This window comes from Capra hircus, chromosome 10 (genome assembly GCF_001704415.2).
Source record: "Capra hircus breed San Clemente chromosome 10, ASM170441v1, whole genome shotgun sequence".
NCBI classification, from domain to species: domain Eukaryota; kingdom Metazoa; phylum Chordata; class Mammalia; order Artiodactyla; family Bovidae; genus Capra; species Capra hircus.
Window position 1 is genome coordinate 45,513,461 of NC_030817.1, and position 18,592 is coordinate 45,532,052.

At 41.5% G+C, this 18,592-nt stretch overlaps 1 long non-coding RNA gene across 1 annotated transcript in view; it reads right to left on the reverse strand.

The window, feature by feature from the left end:
• Positions 1 to 7,277, reverse strand: part of LOC106502556 — a 28,955-nt gene extending 21,678 nt beyond the window's left edge. The window contains exon 1 of the long non-coding RNA XR_001296184.2: positions 6,939 to 7,277. This is a non-coding gene — a long non-coding RNA (uncharacterized LOC106502556). The remainder of the gene's footprint in view (positions 1 to 6,938) is intronic.

Below are 18,592 nucleotides of genomic sequence, written 5' to 3' on the forward strand. Positions count from 1 at the left end.
ATTGTCAAACATCCTACCCTGAAATTTAGGGACCAAAAATATAGTCATTCCTTGTAATCCAAGGGGGGCTTTGTCCCAGAATCCCCCAAGATGTCAATATTCATTGATGCTCAAGTTCTTTCTATAAAATAACATGCATGTGTGTGTTAATTGCTCAGTCATTTCCTATTCTTCGGGACCCCATTGGACTATAGCACACCAGGTTCATCTATCCGTGGAATTTTCCAGGAAGAGAATACTGGAGCGGGTTGCCATTTTCTTTCTCCAGGGGATTTTCCTGACCCAGGGATCAAATCCCAGCCTCCTGCATTGCAGGCAGATTCTTTACTGCCTACGCCACCAGGGATGCCCCGCGAAATGGCATAGTATTTGTATATAAGCTACACACATCCTCTGTATACTTCAAATCATCTCTATATTACTTATTATACCTAATATAGTGTAAATACTATGTAAATAGTTACCAGGCTTCCCCAGTGGCTCAGCGGTAAAGAATCTGCCTGCAATGCGGGAGACAAGGGTTCGATCCCTGGGTCAGGAAGATCCCCTGGAGAAAAGAAACGACAGCCCGCTCCAGTATTCTTGCCTGGGAAATCCCATGGACAGAGGAGCCTGGTGGGCCACAGTTCATGCGGTAGCAGAAAGAATCAGACACAACTAAGTGACTAAATAGCCATAACAAAACAGTTATCAGCGTGGGACAAATTCAAGCTTTGCTTTTTGGAACTTTCTGGAATTTTTTCCCAAATACTCTGATCTGTGGGTGGTTGCATTCGCAGGTGCAGACTTCCTTAGGCTCGCGGATTCTGTGAGCTAGGGCAGAGAGGGGACAGCGTGCCTTTGCTTTGTGATTCTGGGTCCTCGGCTGGGAAGAAGGCCCAGGTGATAGATAACTGGAGGTTGGAATCAGATGGAGACAGCATCACCCATATGTCTGGCAGCTGATGAGGGCCATTGGCAAGGCACACCTACACACGTGTCAGCATAGGGCTTGTTTGTGCCCAGAGAGCAAGGTTGAAGTGCATGACATTTTGATGATCTGGCTCAAGGTCTCAAGGCAAGACAAGCATGTGGGATGGGATTATTTCAGGCATCTCTGGAGAATACAATCTGCCACAGTAGTAGATCTGACTTCAGATGCAACTAAAAGGCATTAAGAGTTAAATTCTTTAAAAAAAAAAAAAATTCATGTATTTACTTTGCTGTGTCAGGTCTTGGGCTTCCCAGGTGTTGCCAGTGGTAAAGAACCTGCTTACCAACCCAGAAGACATGGGATGCAGGTTGGAACCCTGGGTCATGAAAAACCAGAGGGAGAAGGGCATGGCAATACACTCCAGTATTCTTGCCTAAAGAATCCCATGGACAGAGAAGCCTGGTGGGCTATAGCCCATGGGGTCGGAAAGAGTCAAATGCGACTGAAGTGACTTAGCATGCATGCATACATCAGGTTTTAGCTGTGGCACGTGGCATACAGGATATTCGCTGTGGTGTGCGGGCTTTCTCTAGTTGTATGTGGGTTTAGTTGCCCTGTGGCATGTGGGATCTTAGTTCCCTCACTAGGGACTGAACCCTTGTCCCCTCCATTGGGAGGCGGATTCCTAATCACTGGACCATAGGGAAGTCCCTACACAGGTACATTCTTTCACTTAGTTTATGAGAAGGCAAATAGCCTGGTCATCTTATATCATGTTTTGTACATACAGGCATCACCAAAAGCTACACTTTGCTTTGGGGGTTAATTTTGAGATGCTGAAAATAATCAGTAGATCCTACCTAAATTCTCTGAAGAAGTGTTTTCCAAAACTGTGTTCTGAGCACTAGTTCCTAGAGGAAAAAAAAAAAAATCTTCTTCCTGGATATGAATAACTAATAAGCTATGTAGATATTAAAGAATTTCCACAAAAGAAACTTGTTTGACATTATTTAACACAGTCACCATAAAAACCTCTTTTCAAGGAGATTCGATTAATATCTCTTGGAACTAGTACATCATGGTAATACTGCCCAGTGGCCTTGTCCCTAAAAGTGTTGGGAAATAGCAACAAAAAAGTTCTGTTGGTTTGTCATTTTGTCCTCAATGTTCATTTTTAACTTCTGATTAAACTGGTGCCAGCTGATCTGATTAACTTGGGGGGATGGAGGACACCTGGGGCCATTTGAAAAAGACATTACTATATTACAACTGTGTTACCTAGGTTTTAGGGCCACATGCACAAATGTGAAAAGCAATCTGGGGTATAGATTGTAAAAGAAACCTTAGTGATTATCTACTTTGACTCCTTTATCTCAAAGGTGGAAACTGAGGCCTACCTCTGTTGGATGACTTCCCCAAGAAATGTTTGTCTGTGCCAAACCAGAACTGGAAGACACATGTACCTTCCTAGGGTAGTTTTTCCAAATATAAAAAGTGCAATTGTATGTCTTAGAGTAAGTCTGGATCCTGTAGCCCTTAAAAGCAAGAGTTTGGAATCAGATCTTAGGAGACTCTGCATTTATTAGTTGTATGATTTTAGACAACTTTACTAATTCATTCACCTTCTCCAAACATGTTTTCTCTCCTATAAATGGGACTGATATAGTACCCTAGCTGCCCACTCAGTTGTGTCCGACTTTCTGCCACCTGTGGACTGTAGCCCACCAAGCTCCTCCGTCCATGGGATTCTCCAGGCAAGAATGCTGGAGTGGGTTGCCATTTCCTTCTCCATCACTATATCAGTCCCATTTGTAGAGGAGAAAACAGGCTTGGAGAAGGTGAGTGAATTAGTACTGAATGAAGGCTTATGCAAATACAGCTGATTGATTGGTTTACTTGCCCTCTACTCATGTGTAGCTTTCTAGACTCAGTAATTGAATTGGTTTGAGATGCTGATGGATTCACCAATGCAGTTCGTCATTTAAAGCAGCTGTTTTCTTTTTACCCCTTCATAAACAATACAAAATGAATAGTTGAGGGCAAAACCTCAAAGCACATTTGCAAATATTCTTAGAGACAAAACACAACACACCACTGAATCCTCCCCATTGTGCATAGGAGTTGGAGGATCTAATGTTTGTCTTGAAAAATTTTGGATGTCATTTCAGTACTGTTTACAGTAGGCAAGACATGGAAGCAACCTAAATGTCTACCAACAGATGAATGGATAAAGATGTGGTACATATATATAACGGATATTACTCTGTCGTAAAAAGAACAAAATAATGCCATCTGCAGCAACATAGATGAACCTAGAGATCGTCATACTGAGTGAAGTAAGTCAGAGAAAGACAAATATCATAAGATATCACTTATATGTGGAATCTGAAAAATGATACAAATGAACTTACTTACAAAACAGAAACAGACTCACAAACTTAGAAAAACTTACAGTTATCGAAAGGAAAAGGTGGGGAGGGTGATAAATTAGGAGGTTGTTATTAACAGATACACACTAGTGTATATAAAATAGATAATCAACAAGGACCCACTGAATAGCACAAGGAACTGTACTCATTACTCTGTAATAAACTATATGTGAAAAGAATCTGAAAAAGAATAGATATATGTAACAGTTCAGTTGCTCAGTCATGTCTGACTCTGAGACCCCATGGACTGCAGCATGACAGGCTTCCCTGTCCATCATCATCAACTCCTGGAGCTATATGTATATGTATAATCAAATCTCTTTGCTGTACACCTGAAACTAACATAACATTGTTAATCCACTACTCCAATATAAAATAAAAATTAAAAATTCTAAAAACCCAAACAAAAACAAACGAGAAAGAAAAATTCTGGGTATAGGGAGACCAGTTAGGCAGACCTGTTGCTAATGCTGGTAGAGCTGGGGCAAGAGTACAAAGGCCCATACACCATGTGTGAAAATATTTAAGAATTGCAGATAAAACTGATCAATTGTTAAATAAATTATGTTTTATCTTCCTATCTTGACAAATACACATTCACAACAACCTGAAGAACCAGGTTGAATTTTAAATTCTCAGAAACTCATATCAAAATGTGGCATCACAGAACGAGCTGACCCTGTCTCCCTGCCCCTGCTCCGGCACCTCCTCCCATTTCTTCGTCTGATACCATCCAACTCTGTGACCATCTCTCCCACACCCAAACTGCACGTCCACACACCCTTCAAATAGCTACCTCTAGATCCAGCTACCCCTTTAGATCCAGGGCTGTGCATACTGATTGCAACATTCACGGCGGGGGGACGGATGCCAGGAAAAAGCCTGCACAGGCTCTGGAAGCAGGCTTAAGACTATTTGGACAAGAAATTCCAGGATCTGGGCAAGAGCATTCCATCAGTGGCCTAGAAGTGGGGGCTTGGACTTGGGGTTGCTGAGGATCTTTCAGTTCCGTAGTATCCTCTTTGTGCAGAAGGGCACAGTGGAGGAGGGCCAGGGCTAGGGCCCCTCTTGCCAGGGTCTAAGGAAGGCACTGCAGTTAGAAGCCTCTTGTAGAAGTTGCAGTGGAGGGTCACAAGCATCACCAAAGGGATGAAAAAGAGATAGTGATTGGGAAGATCGCACAGGGAAAATTATCAAGTTCTCAGAAACTACCAAGATATGGGAGAACAAAAAAGAAAAAAGACAACAGAAGATACTGAAGTTTCAATCCTGGGTTACCAGTAGAGCTGGGGGAACCCTCTGACCTAGGAATCTCAGGTTTTTGTTAGCATGTATAATTTTTTTATAACTGAGCAAAACCCTTTCTCATATGTTTCAATGGAGTTTTCACCCATTCACATGTACTCATAATAGTATAGAAATTTAAGCATTGCTCCAAGCATCAGATATAAGAGTACTTTTGCTTAGAAATGTTTATGAACAGAAATATCTTAGGGCAATACACTTTAAGAAGATGTGTGATTTCTATTTAAATATCATGTTACCTCAAGTTATACAAATTACTTCATTTTATAGCCTTTATGGCTTAGAATTTGATCATCTGCAAAACGGGGCTATTGAAATTGCTTTATTACTAATTTTTTAAGTCCACTGCCAGGGCATTTTACTAAGTCTGTATTCTCAAAAGTCTGAGACATGACTTTTCCTATTATAGATCAATTCAGCTGAATTATATGTGGGTTATATGTAAATGGAATATAATTATTCTGATTGGAATAGGGCCATGAGAGCTAGCTAGCCAACATTCCAGTCATAAAAACAATGGTTATTTTTTCATTTCATTGCTTTTTATGAGACACTGCAATAATGGTTTGTGCCAGAAAACTCTGACAATGTAATTGAATTCTAGAGCTACTATTCTAAACTCACTTACAATATGAGAAACAAAAATGTGTCTTTCTTTAAAAGTAATCCATCAAATGTTTGCTTGAAAGATAAAAATATTTGGTGTTATGAAAGGTCTCATTGATAAATAATGATGATATTCCCACAGTGGTTTTTCCTAAAGGATAGGAAGAATTAAAAAAATTTTTTTAATATTTATTTATTTGACTGAACCAGGTCTTGGCTGCGACATGCATGATCTTTTCTAGCTGCAACATGGAAATTTTTAGTTGCATCATCTGGGATCTAGTTCCCTGACCATGGATGGAACTCAGGTCCTCTGAATCGCATGTACAGAGTCCTAGCCTCTGGACCACCAGGAAAGTCCCATGACTTTTAAAATGGTACACTCTTTCCTTGATACTAACATTGATAACTATGCAGGGAAACCACATAGATTTAAATGTATCTTAGAGTATTCCAAATAGCCTGGTGATCATGGTGTGCCCCGAATTAGACCCGGTAGGACACTGGAAGGGAGTAGAACAGGATAAAACTTGGGAATGCCTAGGTATTTATCTCTAGAGTTAGGTGTCCTCCAGCCCACAGAATACATTTGACAAACCTCAGGTCCAAATGAGGAGGACAGGGGAAGGTGAGGGCTAGGTGTGGAGGTGAGGGCGGGGGCAAGATCGCTAACATAATGTTAGAATAGATGCTAGTTCTTCATGCTACACTGAGACTCTAAGGGGAGAATTCTTACATCTTAGGGATGCCAGTCAAGCCCATGCCTCCTCCCCTCAGGTTCTGAGTCAGTTGAGAGATGGGCAGACCAACCTAGTGGGAGTAAACCACACTTTTGCTCGTGCTAAAGCTGGACTGGAGAACACAGCTTGCACCGTGGGCTCGGCAGGACCTTCAGCTCTACCTGTGGGTGAGGAGAGCTGCGTGCAGGAAAGGGAGTTTCTGCCCTCACTCCCCATCAGACTCAGGGAAACATCAGACTCCAGAAGACAGGCCCCCACCACCACCACCCCTGCCCCCCGGCTCTGCTTGCCTCTTGGAAATGAAGTCAGAGGGAAGAATGTGCAGGTAGGCTTTAGCCCGAAAGAACAAAAGAACGAGCAAGCAGTGTGATCTTTACCCCTATCCTCCTGGTCATATCAGTCACTCTTCCCCAAAGGGCACAGCTTGCAGCAGCTTTCTCTCTTGCTTCCCAGAGAGAACAAAGTGTGGGTAGAAGTTACTACTTTGGAGGTCAACGATGGGGCATGAGAAGAAGGAGAGACGTAGTCCCTTAGTTGGTTGTCACGTGACTCAGTCTTATCCCCTCAATAGAACATTCTGGGACAGTTGGGTCATGAAAGTTCCATTTTTAAATGAGCCCAAGTTTTAATCAGGACAGAGCCAGGAGACATTCACTCATTATTGTTCATGGGTGTGTGAGTAGGTAAAAGCATTTGTTGGAGCGTTTGCAATGAAACTCTGAGATGGATCTTGAAAAGGAGCCAAGGAGTCCCACTTGAGAGCCCCACAGGACTTATTTGAGGGAAGAAAGTCACTTATATTTCTTTTCATTGGAAGCTGCCTCTCCCTTTTGAGGCCATCAGGGGAGAAAAGCCTGGAGTATGGATTGGGGGCTGGAAGGGGAGCCTGGTATATATATGCACTGGCAAGGTTGAGAGTTGAACAAGTTTGAAAATTAGGCTCACCTTTCTTGTCCTCGATCTGCTCTTCAGTCTGCTACTTATAATTCCCTCATCTTCCAGATGACCTTTCCAGCCTTCCAAACTTGTCCAAACAAGCACTCCTTCATTCCTTGAGGTGCAGCTCATAGGTAGACTGTAGCAGAAAAATAAATAAATTAAAATAATTAAAAGTGAAGTGTGAATCTTTGCCCTCCTTAGCCACCTTGGATGCATTTGGATTTTAAAGGAAAATGCTGGTTTATAGGTATAGATATCTCAGTCGTTTAAGTTTCAGGCAGAATCCTGAAGCTGTTTGCCTGGGAGTTGGGGATGGAATTGTTCCCAGTGCCGAGTAGACAATACAGCCTTCTGTGAACACATGGGATGAGTAAGGACCAGGCACAGATTCAGCAGAGGTCGAGAAAGATGAAGACAAAGAAATGTACCATTGGTTGGCGTCAAATGAGATCACTGGTAACTTAAAAGAGCTGGGGAACAGCAGTAGCAGTGATGATGAAAGATACTACAGATGGCATGACTTCAGTTCAACCAGCCAGAGTCGGGGTACCAGTTATCTGCTAAGCCCTGGGCTAGATACAAACAAAACCACAGGAAAAGTATACACTCACTTGGAAGAAGAGGATAATGCTCGATAAAAGTAGTAGAATGAACATTCTTTTTTTTTTTTTGGCCCACCATACAACATGTGGGGGTCTTAGTTCACCAACCAGGAATGAACCCACACCCCCTACAGTGGAAGCTTGGAATTTTAACCACTGGACCCCCACGGAAGTCCCTAGAATGAGCATTTTAATTCTCTAGACTGGTAAATATACTGTGCTTTTTCCTAAGCAAACCCCTAATCTTAAACAAAGGAAATGCCAATTTCTCCCTTTCCAACTGCAGGATTCATGTTCTGTGGGGATGGTAAGATCTGCCCTGGGTCAGTCTCCTTATCCACCCAATATGTGTTCTGTTCCTCCCCACAGTAGTCCCTCTGCACAGCCAAGCAGGCACCTGATTGACGCCTCACATCCTTCACACTCTCTCCTTGCCTCTGCCCTGGCCACTCCCCCTACTGCCCCAAGGTATTCATGCCCCTTCAGAATCCTGCACATCCTTCCAGGCTGGCTCAGGTTTCCACACATTTCCTTCTCTGAGCAGGCTTCCCTTTGTACCAGGACCCCTCCTTTCTCTGAACTCCAGGTATTGTATTAATAATCATAGCAGCAATGATCACAGCAATAATAATAAAGCCCTATGTTAAAATAGTAGGGGCTTCCCTGAATGGCTCAATGGGAAAGAATCTGCCTGCCAATCTGGGAGATGCAGATTCAATCTCTGGTCCCGGAAGATGCCCTGGAGAAGGAAATGAATACCCATTCCAGTATTCTAGCCTGAAAAATCCCATGAACAGATGAGCCTGGCGGGCTATAGTCCACGGGGTTGCCAAAGAGTCGGACATGACTTAGCGACTAAACAAAGACATTAGAATAGTGCTAAGAATTTTTCAGAGTGCTGACACATACTGTGTTATAGTTGTGCCTCCCAGGATCACTCAAAAGATAGGGATTGATATTACCCCTACCTAAAAACAAAACAAAAATCAACAAGGAAGCTGAAGTCCAGGAAAAGTAAATGCTTCTTCCCAAACCACATATTCCTGGATGCCTTGTAGTATCTGCCATTTTGGTTTCTCTGATTTAATTTATGATTTCTGATTAAAGGTTACCTCTGTTTTCACATTCTTTCCTGTTGCTAGTCTTGCCTCTCTAATAAGATAATGCTTTTCTTCAGGGCAGGAAGAATCTCATACATTTTTGTATTGTCTCAGCATATACTGAGAATCATATTGAGTGCACAATTTTGGCTTAGAAAATGCTGCACTGATGATGTGAAGGGTCCTGTGTTTATATCTCGCACATTGTATGATGACATTGGAATTCCATTTGACCCTACTTTGGGTTTTGGAGATCACAGGGCACATATAGACCACATATAGGAGGAGCTCTCTGAGACAGTAGTTACTGTGAGCAATCTAAAAGGCCTTCAGTATTGGTATAAAGCTAGGAGGGATTGAACCATCATTGTTTAATGTGTCACCTCCAGAGCTCCTACATTATTGAGTGTGCTCGGAAACATGCATCCTGCCCTCGTCTGATTTGAAATTCTTTGCCTTCTTCTGTCCTATCACTAGCAGTATCTGATGAAAACTCTAATTTGAAAAGATACATACACTCCAATGTTCACTGCAGCACTATTCACAATAACCAAGACATGGAAGCTACATAAGTGTCTATTGACAGAGGAATGGGTAAAGAAGATGTGTACCTATATACAGTGGAATATTACTGAGCCACGAAAAATAGTGAAATAATACCACTTGCAGCAGCATGGATGGACTAGAGATCGGCTAAGCAAAGTAAGTCAGACAAAGAAAGACAGATATATGATATCACTTATATGTGGAATCTAAAAAAATGACACAAATGAACTTATTTACAAAACAGAAATAGACTCGTGGATGTAGAAAACAAACTTATGGTTACCAAAGGGGAAAGTAGGGGTGTGGGGAGGGATAAATTAGGAATTTGAGCTTAACAAACACATACCACTATATAAAAAATAGATGAATAACATGGAGCTACTTACTGAACATCACAGGGGTTATAAAATATAGGCAATATTTTGTAATAACCTATATAAAAAATCTTAAAATATATATATATGTATCTGAGGAGAAGGGGGCTACAGAGTATGAGATGGTTGGATGGCATCATTGACTCAATGGACATGAGTTTGAGCAAACTTTGGGAGACAGTGAATGACAGGGAAGCCTGACATGCTGCAGTCAATGGGGTCACAGAGAGTAGGAGATGACTGAGCGACTGAACAACAGCTAGACATCTTGTAATATTCAGTGGAAAATAATCTTAGGAATATTATTTTATATTTTATATTTATATAATTAATATGTATACATATCTGAATCACTTTGTTGTACACCTGAAACTAACCCAGCACTGTAAATCAACTATACTTCAATAAAAAAAGAGTAGTATCTGACCTGTATGAGATTCAGTGAAATCCCTGATTCCATGACTGACAGTGATAATGCTGGCAAAGAGAACAAGTCAGGAAATTGAGCGACTATGCTGATGGCTTAGGTTTTTTTAAAGGCAAACGGGGAGGCATGAGTTGGCTCTCTCTCTCTCTCTCCCAGGGCTTTGAGGAAGAAGGATGGCCTATGGGTTACTGCTCTGGCTCGGTGGTTGACCCCTGAGGGAGAAGAAAGAGAGGAGACCTGCATAAGTTCCAAACCAGATTCCTGGAAGGTGAAGCCACTGAAAATGGTTGCAGTTGACATAGTCAGGGAAACCTGGGTTTGACTTCAGGGATGGGCCAACCCCATATCCCAGGAGTGATGAAGCCACCGGTTGATGTATCTACAGTCATGTTGCCATACAGCTTTATGTCCTACACTTAGGGTGTGCAATCTCAAAATATAATGATATTGGAAGATTTGCTTAAATTTACATCTGAAAATATAGTGGAACATTTCAGTTTCAAATACTTGGGGCAAATCCTACCAACTATTGATTACCGTATAAAATGTTAATTTAAAACAGCATTCAAATTCAAGTATGGAAGCAAGCCAGTAAGATTTTTGAGGAAAAAAAAATATCAATGCCTTTTGGTTTCTGATGCATTCTCATGGATAACTTTTAATAAACATGTAACACCTATTTCATCTCAAAGTAATGAAATCAAATGTTCCAGAGAAATCTGACCTTCTCCTGAGGGAAACTGATCAAACTATGAAAATATAACAAACATCCCAAAACAAAGATAAAAGAAATGAAAATAATATTTATTATAAGTATTATTTCCTTTTCTAGAATTTTGACCCTCTGATTTAGCAGACTAAGAAGTCCTAGAATAGGCTATAAAATAAAAACAAATAATAGTTTTTAAATCTGAGTAAAAAAATATTTTTTATACAGTTAAAGTATAAAATCTTACTAGTGAGCCAAGACTGGCAACAGGAAATAATTTGAAAATAGTGCAAGATAACATTTAATCAGAGACTAAATTTAGAGAGACCAAAATAATAGATATAATGCTGGTACATAGTTGGAGCAAATACTCAAATAGCAAATACTCATGTAGTGTTAATTATATGCCAGGCACTGTTATAAGTCATTTAAATATATTAATGAATTCAACTCTCATAACAACCCAGCAAGATAGACTTTATTATACTCATTTTATAGATGAGGAAACTGTGGCATAGATCAGTTAGGTAATTTCCCCAAGGTCCCACAGCCAGTCAGTGACAGCGTTGAGGATCTGACCCCAGGCAATCTAGTCCCAAAGTTTGTGATATTAACCACATGGCTTCTCATACTTCTTCTACTATTAGTATTAACAATAATTTAAAATTGTTATTTCCTATGCTAATACCTGAAGTAAAGCCTTGGGGGTTAAGTAAAATACATGCATGCATGTTACTGGCCTTTGCTTTATAAGAAGCTACAACCAGAATATCTCATCTCCCTGATTATAATGGACACACTGTATAAGCAGCTTACTTACACAAAGCCTCAATGTGTTTGTGGGTCCACAGCTTAGGGAGTTGCTTTGGTTGCTCTTCAGGAATCTTGATCACATAGGTTGCTCTTATTTGTGCCTTGGAGACATGATCTACCATCCCAGGCACAAACACCCACTCCATAAACAACCATCTTAAAGACTGGCCAGTGACCTAAGGATTGGCCTCACCTAAGACCTTCAGCCGACATAGTGGTGTGTGGACAAGTCAGACTCTCCCTTGGAGATATGTAGTAAGGCAGAGAGGAGATGCTGGAGGAGTGAACTGGTGTTGGCTTAGAGAGACACAGAAAGCAGCAAAGAGGAGGCAGGAGGCACAGAAAATATGAGTCAGCAGGAGCCGCGAGGTGGGCAGGGGTAGTAGGGCAGTCGGTCTGCTGCGCAGAAGGGAAGAAACAAGAGAAGAGCAGGCTCTACTTGGAAGAACTGTCACAAACACGGCCACGATAGAGATTGCAGTTGAGCCCTGAATTGATACTGGTCACCAGGGCCATGTGGTATCTTGAAATGACATGGGTGACATGTTTATGAAGCCACCAATGCAATTATGGAAATGGTTCCTTGTCCCCTTTAAGTTTCCAGGTATCCTTTTAATTCACTCACACTCACAGATGTGTTTTGATGATACTTTTGCATCTTGCAACCTGAAAGGACCTGGCAAACCCAGGGATTCCAGCCCTAGCTTCTCCTTGTTTCCCTTCCTTCCAAATGCCATTACCAACTCCTGTCACCTCTGTCCTCAGATCCCTTCTTTCTGCACCTTCCTCTTGATGGAAGAGGCTTTAATCCTATCAGCACAGATGCTGTGAACTGGCAGAGCCGGCTTTAAAAACTCAGAAATATAATTTTCCAATTTATTTAAAATTTGTTCTGATGAAGCTTTTTAATGGAGTTTGGACTCATTTGTTAAAAACCAAAAACAACAAACAAACCACAACCTGTAAATCAGGCCCATCTGCATGTTCAGTCATCAGTCGTGTCCGACACCTTTGCGACCCCGTGGATTATAGCCCGATAGGCTCCTCTGTCCATGGGATTTTCCAAGCAAGAGTACTGGAGTGGATTGCCATTTCCTTCTCCAGAGGTTATTCCTGACCCATGGGTTGAACCTGTGTCTCCTGCATTCGCAGGTGGATTCTTTACCACTGAGCCACCAGGGAAATCCTTCTGACTAGTATGCTATTAATATTACCACTGATTGAAATCCGAGAACATGGAAACTTCCTAGCCAAATTTCAACAAAAATGTTTGCATCATGGGTATGTCGGATTGAAATAATAATAATAATTATCATGATGTATAAGCACCGTTCTTACTTTGGGTCTGCTTTACTTTGGTGAGGTGTCTTTCACCAGCTATGACAGTCACTGAAACCCAGTGTCAAAATGTACCTGTTTTCTGTAAGTCACAAGCTCCAAACTAATGAATCATAGCCCATCTCATTGCTCGGCAGAAATTATTCATTTTGTTTTTAGAGAAAACAAATATTAAAAATAAATTTTAAATGCTTATTTAACTAATCTCCTTTAAGTTATTTTGAATATATGTTTTATAATGAGCATATTAGTAGAGAGTACAAATGTTCTATATGGGGTACAAGCTTAAAATATTTTAATGCGATTTTAAAAAATACCCTGGCCTAAAGGATAAAGTGCTAGGTCTTCAAGACTTTTCTCCAGTCACCCTCCCCTTGCCTCACCTGTGCAGTCTTATCCACCACAGTTCCTCCCCGTCGTGAAGCTTGCCTTTGCTGGAGCTCACTCGTGTTCCTCCAAGCTTCCCTCCACTCTTCTAGCCCATCAGGCAACCTCAGCTGACGTACTTTTATCTTCCTTCCACCAATCCAGATGGCCAAATGTTATTCTTTTAGAAAAAACTTACGGTTCCTAACTTTTAATTTCTTGCCCATGATCGCAGACTCTGGCTTAAAATACACTAGTATCCAATACCGTAGTTAGGTTCTATTTCATTTTTTGTTGGACTGCAAATTAGATACTAATGTCATCATGTTACACCAACAGTGTGTATCTGGATGTACTTCCATGGTGGCAAACTTACTGGCTCCTCCGTCTTTAAAGCGCACCCGACTTTCTTCCACAGGCATTTCCCAGTTCTCCTGCAGTCACATGAATAGTGAGGCTTTACTGGTGGCCCTTCATATCAGCCCGGGGCCCGCTTCTAATTCTCAGCACCTGTCACTCGGCTTGAGGGCTCCGTCTGGCTGCTGCAGCCCTGCTGCTGCTCTCAGGTGCCGGCGAAGGATATGTGGGAGTGCTGCCTCCTGCGAGCAGCCCTCTAGGAGGTCTGGAGGGGGTCGGTGCGTGGCCCAGCTCTCTCGCCCTTTGGCAAGGAAAACTGGGACACTTCACGCTGGACCCAGGTCCCTCAAAATGTTGAAGCTCCCATCATCCATTGTGGTGACCTGCTTGATGATCCATCTTTTCTGGCTTCCTTTTCTTTCCCCTGTCATATCCCCACTTGCTTGCAAGTATTTCCTGGGGTCACCTCTCAAACTACTTTCACTCAGTCCAGAGTATTTCCTTCAGGGAACCCAAAGACAAGATCATTTAGAAGTTCTCTTAATACAGGTTTATTGGTAACAAATTCAGTTTCTGTTTGTCAGAAAACACCTTCATTTTATTATTTCTCTTGGAAAATGGTTTTGCTGGATCACTATCTTAGGTTGTCAACTGTTTTCTCTCAAACTTTGGAAGCATTATTTCATTGTCTACTGTCATTCTAATTACCATCCTTTTGTAGGTGACTTGCCTTTTCTCTTAGAGAAAAGATCTTCTCTTTGTCTCTGGTGTTCTGCAGGTTTCATTATGATACAACTGGGTATAGATTTTAAAGAAATTTAACCTTCCTTGGCATAGATTATTTCTTCCTCTATCTGTGAACTCTTTCATCCTTCTGGAAAATCCTCAGCAATGATCTCTTTAAATACTGCCTTTTGCATTCTCTTATTCCTTCCGAGACGCTGATTAGACATATGCTAGACATTGTTCTTTTTCTGTCTTTTCCCTCTGCTACATTCTGATAGACTTTTTAAGACTTCTTATTCGGTTAGCCGATTTTTGCTTCAACTGTTTCCAATCTGCTATTTCATCCCTCCATAGAGTTTTAAATTTTTCTATACTAATGTTTTGTGTTTTAAAAGTTCTTTATAGATCTTTTCTCAACCAAACTCATTTTCATTGTCTCTTTCCCTCCCACTTCTGTGATTCTGACTTTCATTTATCTAGATACTTCATATATTATTGATTGTTTATTTGATAATTCCAGCAATGAAATAAAATTTATATTCTAAGGCAGGTCAAGAAAAAAGTTAAACACAAAATTCCCTCTGTGTGTTTGGGCCTCCTCCCTCCCTCCTTTCCTCTCTCTGTAAAGTGCAGTGTGCATTACACATGAACCAGAGCTCCTCAAAGGTGGGAGTGCTTGCTCAACCCTGAGGAGCAATTCTTTTTCTTTCTTCTGATGCTAGCAAGGCAACTTCTTAAAAGAACAGAGTTCTTTTGTGGCTCTGTAGGGGGTCATGGCGGAGAAGGTGATGGCACCCCACTCCAGTACTCTTGCCATGGACAGAGGAGCCTGGTTGGCTGCAGTCCATGGGGTCGCGAAGAATCGGACATGACTGAGTGACTTCACTTTCAATTTTCACTTTCATGCATTGGAGAAGGAAATGGCAACCCACTCCAGTGTTCTTGCCTGGAGGATCCCAGGGACAGGGGAGCCTGGTGGGCTGCCGTCTATGGGGTTGCACAGAATCGAACTCGACTGAAGTAACTTAGCAGCAGCAGCAGCAGCAGGGGGTCATAGTGACTTCCTCCTGGCTTTGTATATGCTTACCTGGCCTATGTATCCTTGGTGAAAGTGAAAGTGTTAGTCGCTTAGTTGTGTCTGAGTCTTCATGACCCCATGGACTGTAGCCTACCAGCCTCCTCTGTACATGGGTTTCTCCAGGCAAGAACACTAGAGTGGGTTGCCATTTCCTTCTCCAGGGGAACTTCCCAATCCAGGGATATAGCCCACATCTCCCACATTATAGGCAGATTCTTTACCATCTGAGCCACAAGGGAAGCCCAATCCTTGGTGAACTTTACATAAAGTGTCAGTATATCATGTTGATATATGATCCTTTGTCTTGAAAATGTATATGACTGTACCTTCTGACAGATGGAGTAGTTCTCAGAGCTTTCTGAGAATCTGTTTCCTAAGTTATAATCCTCAGCTTGAGTCAAATAAAATTCCCCTTTTCTTAACTTGATAATTAATTGAATGTTTGTTGACACTAATATTTATTTAAAATTTTGAGCGTTTCTAGCCCTGTTGTCTGTTGTTTATGCAGATGCTCACTCATGGTGCCTTTTTTTCTTATTGGTCGTTGGTAAGGAGTACATATGTATTTGTACATATGTACAAAGACACTTACGGCCTAAGACTGGGTTACTTTCTTTCAGGGAATGTTTTCATTTACCTCTGCATACAGGGAGCACTACTGACTGGGACCTTTTGGCCCCTTCCAGGGTTTTTGGCTTAATCTGGAGCCAGGACTCAGGGCTTAGACTCTGTTATGGGCTGGACTCTGCCTCCCTCTACCTCTCAATTACTATGTTGAAGTCCCAGTTCTCAATACCACAGAGTGTAACCATGCTAAGCGATAAGGTCTTTGAAGAGGTGATAAAGTTAAAAAGAGACTGTTAGGATGGGACCCTAATCCAACATGACTGGTGTTCTTATAAGAAGGAAAGAAGCTAGGGAGGCCTGAGTACGACCATGTGAAGAGACAGCAAGAGGGCGACAATCTTCAGGCCAAGGAGAGAAACCTCAGAAGAACCCAATCTTGGGAGTTGGCACCTAGACCTTGGACATCTAACCTCCAGAACTGTGAGAACATACATTCTGGGTTTCAACCCCCTCCCCGTCTGTGGTATCTTCTTACAGCAGCCTGAGTGGACCGATAGGGCACCACAGCTCCTTCATTAGGATTTCCCCCCAGGGCAACCACAGTTTTCCTCCTGTGTCCTCATTCACCACTCTGGTTTTAGCCAACATTTTAATCTCTGCTCCAGGGAAATTTCCCTTACTTCTGCAAGCTCACTGATGCAAAGGAGAGTATATTTCATTGTAGGTCTAGTTGTTTTGTTGGAGGATCTGTTCAGAGTATCTAGTCTGACATACTGCCAGCAGTGCCTCAAATTCTATTGTTTTCTTAAGTACCAAATTCCCTGTTCTTTCTTCTAGATCTGCTTGAGTCATCTCCCATGGTAATTGCTCTCCTTTTTAAACGCTCAGCATTTATACATACATTGTTCATTGCCATTTGTGCTACCCTAGAATTAGTCCCCAACTATTTCCTTGAAATCAGAGGTCAAATCCTATACCTTCCTCTCTCCCACAGCGCATAAGGTAATCCCAGACACTGTAGGCACTGATTTCACATTTATGAAACGAGTAAATGTAAAATGAGAAACAAAGGACCAAAAGTCTGTTAGCTGTCAAACCATGCCGTTAGGGCCTGTGCTCTGCAACAACGGAAGCCACCGCAATCAGAAGCCTGAACACCCCACCAAAACGTAGCCCCCACTCACCGCAACTAGAGAAAGCCCACATGCAGCAATGAAGACCTAGCACAGCCAAAAATAAATAAGCACACTTTCTAAAAAAGGTACACTTAAAAAATATATATGTGTTGGCTGTTACAACTACATTCATTGAACAGAACACTTGAATTGTAGAACTGATGGTGGCTATTAAGTGGTCCAAATATGTTTTAACAACAAAAAGATCACATTTGAGGCCTGATTCCCAGAGCCTTTGAGGAGTTAATGAAAAGATCTTGCATTATTCCTTAGAAACAACCCTGTAAGGACATGAACATTGAAGTAAATCAGATCTGTAAACCTAGGCTATTTTGCAAGTTCTGCTCTTACTGAGAAATAACAAAAGTAATAGAAACCAAATTTATCTTGCACTGCCTCATACTAGAAAGGAGAATACAGTCACCTGCCATGACTCATGTGGCCTGTTTGGCAATGATTTCCAGGTTCCTCTTCCAATTAAGAAGTAAGACAGAAGAACCAAAGTTTTTTAGTTAAGTCTGTGTGGCAATAGATATTAGACTCTAACCACATGAAGTCCTCTGTCGTATGAGGACTTAGTCCATAAATGAATTCTGAGTTTTAAAGTTACTGAGATTTCAGATGTGTTTTAGCAATTGTGTCATTTTACATTGCTGAAGAAATTAAAAAAAAAAGTGGAATGTAAAAATTTAATAGTTATAGAGCCACATGGTCAAAATTATTTTATGATTTTAGAGCTTGATTTTTAAAAGGTTAACAATAAGATCCAACATAAAGAAGACAGATGAGAAATCGAGAAGTAGGAATGGAGGTGAGAGATGGAGAGAGGCCCAGCCAAGAACCCTTGGGTACCAAGGTTATTACTTGGAGGTGACTCAGAAATCTGGAAGTGACCTCCCTCCCTTCCAGCCCTGAGGACTCCTTGAGAGGTTCCAAAAAGGTATCTGGAATCTGGAATAAGGCAGATAGCTAGACGATATATATTACCCTTCCCTGTCCCATAACTGGGAGCATTCTATGTCAGCGACAGGTGAGCATCCGTGTTTAGTTTGCCATGATCTGAGAAACTGCTAGAAGCAAGCTTATCCTTAGACCAGTGTGAACACAAAAATCCTGGACTGAATTTTATTTAGATTTTTCACTGGGCTCCATTTTCCAGAAGGCTGTAGAATGAAAGGATCACGTAGCAGTCTAGTCAAAATTTTGATGATCTCTATAGGCGTAAAACTTCCTATTTTTCTTTTTCAAAACAAACTCCCTAATTCCTTTAGTTTACCTTCCTTTCGTCTGAGGGAAGGGGTGATACTCTCTAAACGGGCTCAGACAAGCTCCTTTCTAGCCTAACTCTTGTGTCATTAGTGGCTTACAGAGATGTATTTTGACTTAAGTGATATGTCTGCATCCCTCCTTTGTTAATAAATCTGTAAACCACTCTTTACAGAAATCCCTTCACTCTCTCATTTGGTGAGAAAAAAAAATCCA